The sequence below is a fragment of the Ricinus communis genome, unplaced genomic scaffold (assembly GCF_019578655.1).
Source record: "Ricinus communis isolate WT05 ecotype wild-type unplaced genomic scaffold, ASM1957865v1 Ctg74, whole genome shotgun sequence".
Classification (NCBI taxonomy): domain Eukaryota; kingdom Viridiplantae; phylum Streptophyta; class Magnoliopsida; order Malpighiales; family Euphorbiaceae; genus Ricinus; species Ricinus communis.
The window spans coordinates 3,574-14,339 of NW_025963504.1; the positions used below are offsets into that span (position 1 = coordinate 3,574).

The following is a 10,766-nucleotide window of genomic DNA, read 5'->3' on the forward strand; positions in this document are numbered from 1 at the left end:
AGGAACAAGAATCGATCCAAAATTGGGCACGAGGAATTGAGCTATTTACTCTCATCCAAGGGTGTATTCTAAGTTCCTCTACCTTTACTCATTTTTTTGTAATTGAATTCTCGTTGGTCAGGATTATGAACATTTTATTAGCTATACTTATTAACCCATCGGGGATTTTTATCTAGGATTTTGTACTTCAATTTTGAATTGAATGTATTGATTGTCAATATTGGTTTGCAATGGAAGTATTTATTGATTTGTTCTTCATATCTTGTTGAATGATTTTTGAAATTTGAATGATCTCGAGAAAGACGCTTAGGTTTGATTGTCCCTTGCAACCTAGAATTGAATTCGCCTGTAGATGGGTGTCCATTCTACTGGATTAAGAATTAACAACTCTCAATAGTGTTAAATGGTACGTAATGCTAATTTGGGTAATTAGAGTTATGAAGAGATTTCAACCCAATTAATCTAAGTTAAGATGTTAGTGTCCTCGAGAAAGGCATTAATTGTGTAGATTTTTCCCATAGAAATTGGATTCAATCAATCAATTTCACCCTTAGTTTCCATTCCTAGAGACAAGAATTCCAAAGGGTTATTCCTTTACTTGAATTAATCATTCCCTAGTATAATGAGTTCGACAACAATTAGAGTAGCTATTAGTTAATTTAGGAATTATTCATTAACACCATTTATTTTCTCGATTAGATAAGAGAAGATTGAGTAGATTTAGGTTCACACATTCTTCGGGGAATACGACACTGGTACTCACCGTTAACTATACTCCATCGTTAGGTACACCGCCTTAGGTCATAGTCTTGCTTGACTTAGCACACATCAAATTTTAGCGCCGCTGTCGGGAGCAGTCGTGAACTAAATTGAAATTTTAATATTTGTTAGTCTAGTCATTTCTCTTTTGTTCATAATTTGTTTTCTCGTGTATAGTTTTGTTCTATCTTGTTTGTTGGTGTTGTTGTTCTTTATCGTGGTCGTAGTTTATGACCGAGCTCTAATCCTAATCTTACGAGCCTTTATCCGAACCCGAGCGCCTTAGATTGCTAAGGAGGCGATAGCAGTAGAGGAGGAGATTGAAGCAGAGATTCCCTGCTCGGAAACTAGTGAGATGGAAAACCACAATGCAAATGGAGGTAATGATGAAAGGACCATGTACGAGTTTGCTAGGCCCTCTCTAGCGTGGGATGTGAACTAGGATAGTGAGGCCTCTCGTATGCCAATAATTTTGAAATAAAGCCAATGTAATCCAGATGATCCGTAATACTGCAATTTGGAGGATTACGAGCTAAGATCCGAACGAGCATATCACCAACTTTTGGAAATATGTGATACCTTTAAGATTAATAGAACAACTAATGATGCCATACGGCTATTAATGCTTTCCTTTTCCTCGGTGGATAGAGCGAAAAGATGGCTACCCCTTGCCACCGAAAACGATCACTACCGGACTTCGGTTGAAAAGTTTTGAATGAGTATTTTCCTCCCGCTAAGACAGCTTCAAATGCGAATAACATATCTTCTTTTGTGCGTGAAGGAGAATCGATGTATGAAGCCCGAGCACTTCAAGGACTTGTTAAGGTGTTGCCCACACCATGGTCTTCCTCTCCGGATGCAAGTGCGTATATCCTATAGTTGGCATGAATACATCCATTAGACAAATGGTAGATGCAATGCAGGGGAGCTATCAATAGTAAAACACCCGAGCAAGCCTAGATTTGATAGAAGAGATGGCCACTAACACTTATCGCTGGCAAACCCACAGGTCCAAAGCCTGTATACTGGGCCGAGGCAGATCTCACAGCAGCCTTGCAATTTGTGGCAAGTAGAGCTACTTTCCAAAAGATAGAACAACTTCAAATGTCACCCAAGCAGCCAGCCCGGATGTGAATTGCAGGTGGACCGCATTACAGTTGCCAATTGTAAAGCGAGAGGTATGTTTGCATCTTCTATGCCTACTAATGTTTCTAACGCTGAGCATGTTGATTATGTAGGTAGGCAACAAAATGATCCCTACAACAATACATACAACCTGTAGGTGGAGGAATCATCCCACTTTGGATGGAGGAATTCCAATAACCAAGGTCCATCAAGATATCGAGGTTGCATCCGCAAAGAACCCATGCATTCTCGCTCCCCATCAACCGTATAGGTAGTCAAGAGAAGAAACCTAACTTGAAGAGTTGATGACTAAGTTCATCAACTTCGAGAACAGATTTCAACAAACACACAAAGGCTACTCGAATCAACAAGCTTCAATTCAACTTAGAAACTCAAATTGGGCAGCTTGTTCAGATGATGGTCGAGAGGCGCCAGTGCACGCCCAAGTAACACGTAGTCTAATCCAAGGAGCATGCCAAAGCAATTACTTGAGATCGTAAGGAACTTCCTAGTCCATCTAAGCCTTCACTAATGATGATTCCCATGTAGGTGGATGAGTCTAAAAAGAAAGATAAGCCCGAGGAGAAAGAAAAGGGAGCAAATGAAGAGAAGGAGGATTTGAAGAAGATTCCTTCGAGGCCATACCAACCTCCCATTCCATATCCCGCAAAACTCAACCAGATAAAGTTGATCAAGAATTTGGTAAATTTTAGATCTTTTAAACCATTACGGATTAACTTGCATTTTGTTGAAGCTATTTCGCAGATGCCAAAGTATGCAAAGTTTTTAAAAGAAATTCTAGGCAACAAGAGGAAGTTAGAGGATGGGATTTGATCTTGAATGTCAATGCTCAAGAAAGTTGTTTCGAGCAAGATTCCACTAAACGACGCGATCCGGGAGTTTTACTATACCTTGTCTGATTGGGGATAAATTGAAATTGCTAGCATTACCGATTTGGGAGCTAGCATCAATTTGATGCCTAGTTCATTATTCGAGGAGTTAGGACTAAGCACTTCTAAGCCAACTCCTACTGTGATGAGTATACAACTAGCATGTAATCATAAGTACCGAAAGGGATTATAGAGGATGTGCTAGTTAAAGTTAACAAATTTATATTTCCTATGGATTTTGTTGTCATGGATATGAATGGTGAGAGTGATGTCCCATCGATCCTAGGTAGACCATTTTAGCTACATCTAAAGCTTTGATAACAAGTAGCGAAGGAAATGGAACTTAGGGTAGATCATGAGAGCATTACATTTGATTTGACTAAATCCTGAGATACCCATATGAGCATGATGGTACTATCTCTGCTCGATTGATTTTATCAATGATATTGTGGAATCTCAATTATGCGGAAATAATGATTGATGATCCTTTGCAAGTGGCAATGCAAGAAAATGAGGATAATTTATCCAATGAACAAGTGTCGAGCAGCTAGAGCACTTATTAGCCTCCTCATGTTAATGATAAAAAGGTCGATGGTTTTATTGATCTTGACAGTCAAGAGTAAAGAAGTCAAGCCTTCTTTGGAGGAGCCGCCCATTCTCGAGTTGAAAGAGTTGACAGCGACTTAATGTATGCCTACCTAGATGAAGCAAAGCACTACCGGCTATTATTTCCGGGCCATCTCACACCCAAGGAGAGGGAGATGGTGTTGTATTTTGAGAAGGTATGCAAAGGCATTTCATAGAGCAAGACGCTTGACATACTAGGAATAATCCCGAGTTACCGCCTTCATAAGATTTTGATGGAGGATGAGTTCAAACCAAGCAACAGCACAAAGGCGGTTGAACCTCATATAAAAGAGATGGTTAAAAGGAGGTAATTAAACTTCTTGATGTAGGTTTAATTTACCCTATTTCGACAAAGGTTTGGGTCACCCTATGTGTGGTTCCCAAGAAAGGGCATGACGGCAGGAAAAATGAAAAGGAGGAGTTGATCCCTCACACGAATCTGGTGAACGGCTTTCGGTTTGTATAGACTATCGACGCTTGAATGATGCAACCCGAAAGGACCACTTTCCCTTCTTTTATCAATCAAATGCTTGAGAGGCTTTGCGCCATAAGTATTATTATTATTTCGATGATTTTTCTAGTTATTTTCAGATTCCCATAGCACCGTAAGACCAAGAGAAGACGACATTCACTTGTCCTTATGGCACTTTTGCCTATAGGAGGATGCTTGGCTTTATGTAATGCACCGCGACCTTCGCAGATATGATGGCCATTTTCCATGACATGATAGAGAGTCAAGGAGGTCTCATGGATGACTTCAGATTCTGCACTCTTTCCCATTATTTGCAAAATTTGGAAAGGATGTTAGCTAGGTGTACTGAAGCTAACCTTGTGTTGAATTGGGAAAATGTCATTTTATGGTCCAAGAGGGTATAGTCTTAGGACATAAAGTGTCACATGTGGTTGGAAGTAGATAGAGCTAAAGTAGAAGTTATAAGTAAACTACCTTCCCTACTCTTGCTAGTGGTCATTTAGAAGTTTCTAGGCATGCAAGGTTCTATAAGGTCTATTAAGGACTTTTCTAAGATTGCTAGGCTTTAACTCAATTGCTAGTAAAAGATATACCTTTTCAATTTGATGATGATTGTTTAAGAGCTTTTGAGTTATTAAAGGAAAATCTAACCACGGCCTCCCATCATGGTTTCTCCCGATTAGAGTCCCTCTTGCTTATGTGTATGCTAATGATTCCGTAGCCAGAAATGTTTTAGGCAAACAAGAAGGAGAAGAAATTCCAGCCTATTTACTATACTAGCAAGATGTTTACGGATTCCCAAGAACACTATACAACCACAGTAGGAAGGAGCTCCTAACCGCCGGTTTGCTTTGACAAATTTCGCTCCTACCTCGTGTCATTAAAGACAATTGTTTGCACCGACCATTCCGCTTTAAGGTATTTATTTTCAAAGCATGATTCTAAGCCAAGATTGATTCGTTGGATTCTTCTCATATAGGAATTTGACTTGGAAATTAAGGACAAACGAGGAGCTAAAAATCTTAAAGCAGCACCATCTTTCTCGATTAGAGAACCCGCACTTGAGGAGCTTTAATGAGAAAGAGATCGATGACTTTTCCTCGGATGAGCACCTATGCTCAATGCGTGGCAAATGCTATTCTTGGTTTTCTCGATTATGCAAATTATTTGGCCGTGCGGTACTCCTAAAGGGTATGACCAAAGAAAAGAAGAATATTACATTTGGACGACCCCATCTTGTTTAGAATTGTGCAGTGCATCAAATTATCGAGGTGTTTATATGGGGAGGATCATTCAAATTCTCAAGCATTGTCATGAGGGACGTATTGGTGGACACCAAGCCGCAAACCATATGGCCAGAAGGTTATGGATGCCGGTTTTATTGGTCGACTATCTTCCAAGATGCACGAGCATATGTCCAGTTTCAGGGATGCATGCCAATGGTCGTAATATTTCGCCCGAGATGAAATGCCCCAACATAGTATACAAGTGCTGGAAATTTTCGATGTTCTGGGCATTGATTTTATGGGTCCTTTTCCTTCTTTGTATGGATGCAAGTATATAATGGTGGTCGTTGAATATTTTTCTAAATGGCCCGAGGCACAAGCCTTCTGCCTACTAATGATGCTAGGTAGCTGCGAGGTTCCTTAAGAGACTATTCTCTAGGCTCTGGAACACCTCGAGCATTAATTAGTGATAAGGAAACCCATTTCTATAATTCTCAACTTGAGAAAGTGGTTAAAAGATATGGAGTATCTCAATGCTCTTCTCCACGCCTTTATCACCCACAAACGCAAGGTGGGCAAGTAGAGGTTTCTAATAGGGGCTTAAGCGATTTTAGAGAAGACTATAGAGCCAATAGGAAAGATTGACTACAAAGCTAGATGATGCTTTATGGGCATTTAGAACCCGCTTATAGGACTTCTACAGGTGGTTCACTCCCTTTAGGCTCGTGTATGGAAAAGGTTGTCATTTACCCATGGAGCTAGAACATAAAGCGCGCATGGGCACTTAAATCGCTTAACTTTGATCTGGATAGCGCAGTAGACAAAGGCAAAGTGGCAAATAAATGAGCTAGAGGAGTAAGGCCAACAAGCCTATGAAATTCAATAATCTACAAGGCGAAGACCAAACAATGGCATGACAAGCGATTGAAAAATTTGAAGGAATTTAACGAGGAGTTATTATTTAACCTCATGTCCGCTTATTTCGTGGAAGTCAAGAGTCGCTGGTCTGGGCCATTTATAGTGACGCAAGTCTTCCTTATGGTGCTTGAAGTGCATTATCCTGAAATGGAAATTTCAAGGTTAATGTGCGAGGTTGAAGCATTACCTTGAGGGTCACTTGATGTGGAGGAGCTTGTGAATCACTTTATTTCGATTCAAATAAAAGAATAAAGTCCAGCCTTATGACTTTAAAGAAGCTTGTTTCTTTTATTTTCGCTTTTAATTTTAGTTTTCATTTTTTCTTCCATCTTGGGTATTAATTTTTCTTTAAATTATGTGAACTTAGGTGATTAGGTTTTACAGCTGGTTTTGCTCCTACGCGACACTACTTCCGACCCCTGAGAGCGCCACCTCCACCATGCACTGTACCCAACGCCCGATATACTTGATGATGCACCCTTTTCACCCCGAGCTATAGTCGCCAAGATACTTCTTTTTCCTTTGCATTTTTATATTTTATACATCGAGGACAAGCAGGTCCTTCAAGTGTGGGTATTGATATTAATATACACTTGCTTTCATGTTTTATTGTTTTGTATATGAAATTCGGATCCTTTCTAGTGGTATATATTGCATTTCAATTATCCCATCTCGCTTATTTGTTTATTCTCCAGGTAATTTTTTGTCAAAATTTTGAAAATTTTTCACTTTGTTTCATGCTTTTTACCGTTGACTTGCTTTTGGAAACTTATTTATGTCCATGTGATCTAAAACCGATAGTTTTGAGTCTTCATAAAGAATGTAAGATAATTAGTTTGAGTTTTATACTAAGTTGCTTTAGTTTATCTAATTCGCTTTTGATGATTTTGTTTGGAACCTACTCAAAAGCACACTTCAGGAGAAATTGAGCCTAAATTGTAAGCATACACTTTATATGCTTGTATTTATTTCTTGCCGAGAGTGCCAATCACCGCCTTTACTTTTAAAACTTGCTCAAGAATGCTTATGAGGGCCACAAGGAGAGTTTAACACTTTGATTCTAGATAACCCCCTCTTCACCCAATTTTTATCATATTTTATCGCCACTTAGTTTTATTCTACTCTCAGTTATGATTCCGCATACGAGTTGTTTTTACTGGGAATATTTGTCTCGGGAGTAGCGCTGGAATCTTGTAGTAGCTTACTTCAATCCTAAAGAACATGTTCTTCCCTTATGAAAAAAGTAAGAAGAAGAAAAAATATAATAAGAAGAATAAGAGGGAAGGTGATGAAAAGAAAGAAAGTAAGTAAGCTAATTGTTTAATTGCTTCTGAGTTTACATTTTGACTTGATTCCTATTTCCCACCTTAGACTACCGTCCATTGTTTACCCTTGTGATCATTGTGGGTGTGTGTCATGTATTTCATCAGAACACCGTAGGTTCAACTCCAACCAAATTTACCTACCTCTACCTAATCCTCATTACAACCTTTATAAAGACCTCTCGACATGGTTGTTGACTCCATAAGTGGTAGGAGTAGATTTAAGAGCAAGCATATAGTAAGGTAGTAGTTGATACCGAGCGATTAAACACTACCCTTTAAACACTTTGAGTGATTTAGAGGAATCCGTGAGAAGTTGGTTCAATAATTTTATCGAGATAGTGTTTTGCTAATTATTGGCATCTTGGTTGTGATACTTGAATTGATTGCTTCATTTCTTTTTGTTTGACTCATGCTTGCTAAGGATATGCAAGAGCCCCTAGCTTGTCTGGGCCAAGTGTTGTTCCTTAGTGGTTTATTTTCCTTATTTCACTTTTGATTACTCGAGACAAGCAATGAGCTAAGGGTTATTTGATGTGCGAAATATACACATCTAAATGGGGTTTTTAAGATTGATTTTATGTATATTTGAAGTGAATTGGTCCCAACACTCACCCTATGTGTCTCGCTTGTGTGCATTAGGTCCAAAAGAAGTCAAAGTATGATAAAGGGAAGAATTGGAGCATAATTGACATCAAAGTCAATAAACAAGCTATATGCCATGAGGAAGGTTATCACACCACCAATACTACCGTGGTTGGATGCAACAAACATCAAAGAAAAAAGGTTTTTGTGAGCACGCCACGTAGAGTAATACGGCATCACCGTAACGGTTAGGAACACGGCATCAACACGCCATGTTCACTAGCAATGGTCAAATTCATTTGAAAGGAAAGAAAAGAGAAAAGGTGGCAGCTAGGTTAGACGCCCAAAACTCATCTTTTCTCCTGCCTAAGGGTTTTCCGAGTCGAAACTAAGAGAAAAGGAGACTTGATTCTCTTCAAGATCAAAGATTGGCGTAGGATTGTCGATTGGTTTTAATCCAAGTAAGAGGAACAAGAATCGATCCAAAATTAGGTACTAGGATTTGAGCTATTTACTCTCATCCAAGGGTGTATTCGTGTTCCTCTACCTTACTCATTTTTTTGTAATTGAATTCTTGCTGGTTGTGATTATGAACATGATTAGCTAAACTTATTAACCCACTGGGGTTCTTTATCTAGGATTTTTGTACTCAATTTTGAATTGAATGTATTGATTGTCAATATTGGTTTGCAATGGAAGTATTTATTGTTTGTTCTTCATATCTCGTTGAATGATTTTTGAAATTTGAATGATCTTAGAAAGACGCTTAGGTTTGGATTGTCTCGCAACCTAGAATTGAATTCGCCTAGATAGGTGTTCGTTTCACCGGATTGAGAATTAACAACTCTCAATAGTGTTAAATGGTACATAATTCTAATTGGGAAATTAGAGTTAGAAGAGATTTCAACCCACTAATCTAAGCTAAGATGTTAGTGTCCTTAAGAAAGGCATTAATCAGGTAGAGATTTTCCCACTGAAATTAGATTCAATCAATCAATTTCACCCTTAGTTTCCATTCCTGAGACAAGAATTCTAAAGGGTTATTCCTTTACTTGAATTAATCATTCCCTAGTATAATGTAGTTCTACAACAATTAGAGTAGCTATTAGTTAATTTAGGAATTATTCATTAACACCATTTATTTCTCTCGTGATTAGATAATAGAGAAGATTGAGTAGATTTAGGTTCACACGCTCTTCGGGGAATACTACACTTGGTACTCACTGCTAGCTATACTCCACCGATAGGTACACCGCCTTAGGTTATACTCTTGCTTGACTTAGCACACATCAACCATCGGGCCTATTTCGGAACCTCATCTCGTGAGATGTCATAAACTTCATCATAAGCCCTCTAAATTTGATTTCTTTCCGGTGGAGAAGGAGCTTGTGCAGCCCAAATTGGCCGTTGTCAGGCTTGCATGAAGTCTCTAAAACCAAGTGGACCCCGAGCATTATTGTTCGTCCAACTCAAGTTGATGATTGGCGCCACCCAAAGGTTGTATGTGTCACTGTAAGGTCGTTTCCGCCGCTTTGGGAATTTCATATAATCAACCCGCTCAACATCAAGACACAACAAACAGATGGAAAAGTAGAGGAAGATGAAGTAACATTCTCCCAAGAAGATAACAGACCGAAAAGGGCCACCATAAAAGTTGCAGCCTAACATTCGGCCCATGAATCGACATCTAGAGTTGGTTATTCTTCTTGGCTAGAAAATCCACTCGAAATGCCAAGGCTACTCGTGGGAATCCACTTAGTTGACTACCCCCTATCTTCCCTGCTCGGCCTCCTAGAGTATTGCCACCGATAATTGTTCATGGCCATTTCCCATCGAAGTTTTGAGCCCGCCTGCCTTAATCGCTTAGCGCCCACCTCGCAACATCCACCATCCGCCTCATCAAGGTTCAACCTATCAGGGAAAGTCCGAACTTGCATCCACACTAGCAATCCGTGATGTGGGCAATATCTCAACAAGTCCTTAAACCTCTCCTATGCGCTTCGTATATGCTTTCATCATCAAACCGCATAACAAGAAATGTCATTTCTAAGTTTAGCGCTTTAAAGGGAGGAAAATACTTATATAAAATTTCATGGCCCAACGCCTGTGTAGTAATCGTCACTGTGGAAGAGATTGCAACCATCTCTTTGCTCTTTCCTCAAGGAAAATGGAAACAATCTCACCGAATGGCGCTTACCTATTGTTCCATTTATCTTGAATCACAAATCTCTAAAAGTTGGAGATATAAGCATTGAGTCCTCGCCGGGCAATCCTCCAAACCGCGACGCTTTACCGGATCATCCGATAACATTGGCTTTTATTTCAAAATTGTTGGCCGCTACAACAAGTCCGACTATACTAGTTTTCATCCCATCCAAAGATAGTCGAGCAAACTCGTGACATCGCCCCCTAATTGTCACTTCCCGGGTCAGGGTTCTCCATCACGCCGCCTCTTGAACCTCGAATCAGAACCGCCCTCCTCCTCAACCGCTCCGCAAACGCCTTCAATAATTTGAGAGAGCGCCCAGTCGATAAGGGTTCTACGGATCGTGGTTAGAGCCCCGCCATAAACCACCAAACCGGCTAAACCAAACAACCACCAATCAACAAAACAATAAAATAAAGTATAAAAAATGAATAAATAAATAGATAATGACTAAATTAACACAAAAATAATTCACTCTAGTTCACCGATGGTTGCTATCTATGGCTACAATCTGGCAGCAGTAATGACGATGCGCCTAGCACTAATGGCGAGTATCAAGGTCGATTCTCGGGAAAGTGAAAGCCCGTAGTTACTCCTTTGTTCTCATTATATTAGCCTAAAATGAATGATGAATAA

The 10,766-nt window shown here is 39.5% G+C and overlaps 1 non-coding gene across 1 annotated transcript; it reads left to right on the forward strand.

Annotated features, from left to right (window-relative positions):
- The first annotated feature begins 9,871 nt into the window (after window positions 1-9,871).
- On the forward strand, window positions 9,872-9,978 carry LOC112535826. The gene has a single exon (XR_003079914.2). It is a non-coding gene; the product is annotated as a small nucleolar RNA R71 (small nucleolar RNA).
- Window positions 9,979-10,766: the final 788 nt, after the last annotated feature.